Genomic DNA, 3380 nt, shown 5'->3' with positions numbered 1-3380 from the left:
CCTGTCTGCAGAGCTCTCTATGGGCCAGCCCTCGGCCCTCGCAGGGCTGGTGTCTGGTGGGAAGTGTTTCCGTGTCTGTGTCGGGTGCACCCTGCCTGTCTCCCAGGATGTAGAGGCCAAGGGAAGGACATGACTTGGGCCACAGGTGCACAAAGGCGGGCGGAACCTCCCAGGGACCAGCAGGCTGGGGAAAATGAAGGAAAGGCTCTTGGGGGTGCGTGGGGCTCAGGTACACTCCAGGCCGTCTTGGAGGGGCTCCAGAGCCATTCTTACTAAGCAACTAGGTTTGCTGGCCAGGCCAGGCCATCCCAGAACTCTCTGAGAGTTAATGACCTCAGGATCAGTGTTCTGGTAGCTTTTCCTGACTTTACTTCATTGGAAACAAGCTCTCAGGTGACGAGGGCGGGTCCTACATTCCACCTAAATCAAACGGATGTAAAGGAAGTCTGGCCCCAGCAGCAGCCTCTCAGCATCCACTTTGTGCAAGGAGTCCAGAGGACATGCTCTGTACTGCCTGGAGCTTGAGGTCAAAGGTCTGCTTGGCTGCTGAGGTCCTGACTCTTTGGCTCCCACCCAGCCCATTCGAGTCATTGCCTCAGGTTGCCCGGCCAGGTCCCCGGCCCACCCCCTGCACAGCTGGGTAGCATTAAGAACTTGGCCTCTCGAACACGCCTGGGCTCTGCTGGGCCTCTCCCTTGCCATTGCTGTTGTCAGAGGCTGATGGAGGTTGGGAAGCGAGGGAGGAATGCGGTTATTTGAGGCCAGGTTGAAGCGGGGCTGGAAGGCAGGGTCAGCCTGCGGTGAGAGCCTCTGGGCAGTGGTCCCTCTCTCTGTGACAGGTTTTGGATGGCCAGTTCCAATTTGTGGGATCCTGGTGCATTTGGGGGCTTTCCCAAGCCCCGGCATCTCCATTTATGAAAAGTGGGTCCTAGGGAACCCATCTCTCAAGCCCCCGGGGAGGACCAGGTGACCACGTGTTTGGAGAGTGTCCAGAGCAGCCAGCACTGTATGTCCAGGCCACCTGGAAGGCCCCTCGGCTGTCCTGGGGGCTTTGGGCTCCCCTCTGTGCCCCTTTGTCCGCCTTCCCTGCCACCCCATTCATCCTGACCACAGCTTGAGGACGTCTAAATTCTCAGGAGAGCTACCAGGTGGTCCCCGCCAGCACCTCCCACCCTCTCTCAGCCACCTTTCCCCAGCTGAGTCAGTCGGCTTGGTGTGGCTGCACCAAAACACCCGATAAGACAACGCGGAGCAGGAAAAGGTCATTTGGGGCCCATGGTTTCAGAGGTTCAGTCCGTGGTCGGCTGACTCCATTGCTCTGGCCCAAGGTGAGGCAGAACGTCATGGCGGAGGGGCGTGGAGGAGGAAGCTGCTGAGCTCAGGGCAGCCAGGAAGCAGAGAGAGGGTGAGGTGCCAGGGACGACATATAGACCCTAGAGGATGCCCCCCAGTGACCTGACTCCTCCAGCCACAGGCTCTAGAACCCTAGAACTCCCAGGCTGGGGATTTAGCTCAGTTGGTAGAGCACTTACCTACCATGCACAGAGCCCTGGCTTCAATCCCAAGCACCACACACACACACACACACACACACACGCACACAATCCTGGAACACTGAGGTTCTAGGACTGTAGAACGTTCTAGGCTCCAGCAGAGCCCATTGGTCATCCAGGCAGGCACGAGTCCCTGTGCCCTTGCACCCTGTCTCCTTGACTCCACCATCTATCTGCCTCCCCTTCCTTGGCCTCTCTCCCCCTTTTCCTCCTGAGACCAGAGATGGCAGGAATGTACGTGCTCTTCCATCCGCATGTGTCCATGGTGGTCCTCAGCTCTTCCTCCACCGAGCCTTCCCTAGCCTGCCCCACCCAGGTGACTTGCCTGCCTTCTTCTGTGGCCCAGGGAGACTCAGATGTGCACATTCGTGACAGCCCATCGCCAGCGCCCCCTCTGGCTGGCTGAGCTCCTGCACAGCAGGGAACCCCCGGGTGGTCCTCTACACTCTGGGAGCCTAAACAAAGACCCTGCAGAAGGGGGAGATGCTGGCCTGGCAGTCAGGGGGGCGAACCTTCCAACCCTGGGTCTTTTTCTGGGAACTCACCAGGCCTCACTTTTCATCCGAGGACCTGCGGCCCTGAGAATATCCAAATCAGGCCCTGCTCAGCCACCCACTGACAACCTCTGGCCGTGGGAGAACACGGGACATGACCTCTGCTCCAAGTTCCGTGTGGACTGTCACAGTGGGGATAGAGGTGGCATGGAGACCCACGGTGTTTCTGTGATGCGTCCACTGGTGAGACCTGTGAGCCCTCCGCTGCCTGCACCTTGTGGGAATGGGAGTGAGGGGAGTGTGGGGGTGGGGGCAGGACCCAGATGCTCTCGAGTCTCTTCAACATTCATTTTTAAGATTTCTTTGGGTAACCATAGAGGCTGGATTCTTGAAAGTGGGGAGAAGGTTCGCTCTCAAGAACTTCACACTGTGCCCCTGCTCTGTCCAAGCAGGCCTTTCTCCTTCAAAGGCTGCTGGGTCCAGGGATCCCACAAGTGAGCTGCAGGGAGCCCCTGGCCTGGCCGTGTGGACCAGAGACTCAGTGCTGCCTCAGTTTTTTTCGCTCATTGTCTTCTGACTACCCCAGACCTTCATGGTGTGGAGATAGACATCCCTGCAAAGCTCCTGGTGATGTGGGGACGGTCAGAGGCGACATGAGTGGACTGTGAAAGCTGTGACCTTAGCAGTCCACCCCAGTTGGAAGGGACTGAGTAGGTGGTAGCGGTGGACAGGTGGGGCGTGGCTGGGGGAGGTGGGTCACCTGGTGCATGCCCTAGAAGGGTGCATCTTCCCCATGGCCCCTCCCTCCCTCTGCTTATGGCCACCATGAAGGGAACACTGCTTCTCAGCCGCAGCCTTCCACCACGATGCTCTGCCTCCCCTGGGCTCGGGGCAGTGGAGTTGGCTGACCATGGACTGACCCTCTGAAACTGTGAGCCGACATAGCCCTCTCCTCTAAGTTGTTCTTGTTGGCTCTCTTGGTCTCTGCAATGAAAAGCTGATTACAAGTACCAGTGGCCTGGGTGACCTCAGCAGGTGATGCTGGGCCTCTGTTTCCTCTCCTAGGAAAGAGGAAAGTACTTCCTCTGCCACCTCACGGGGATGCTAGGAAGACAAGGGAGGTTCAAGGTGACAAACAGTGATTTTCCTATTAAATGTAAGATGGCCGTGGGGCAGAGGCTGTGAGCTGGGATTTCCTAGCTGGGAGCACTGAGCACTGGGGTGGGTGAGTCATCCTCTCAGGCCTCCATTTCCCTGATCTATGAATAAGAGACTTGGACATGCTGATTTTAAGAGCCTGGCCAGTTACATCTTCCAGAAGCTTCTCCGTTCC

Source organism: Ictidomys tridecemlineatus, chromosome 9 (assembly GCF_052094955.1).
Source record: "Ictidomys tridecemlineatus isolate mIctTri1 chromosome 9, mIctTri1.hap1, whole genome shotgun sequence".
Lineage (NCBI taxonomy): Eukaryota > Metazoa > Chordata > Mammalia > Rodentia > Sciuridae > Ictidomys > Ictidomys tridecemlineatus.
The sequence above is the reverse complement of the archived record's forward strand: the minus strand, read 5'-3'. Positions refer to the sequence as shown.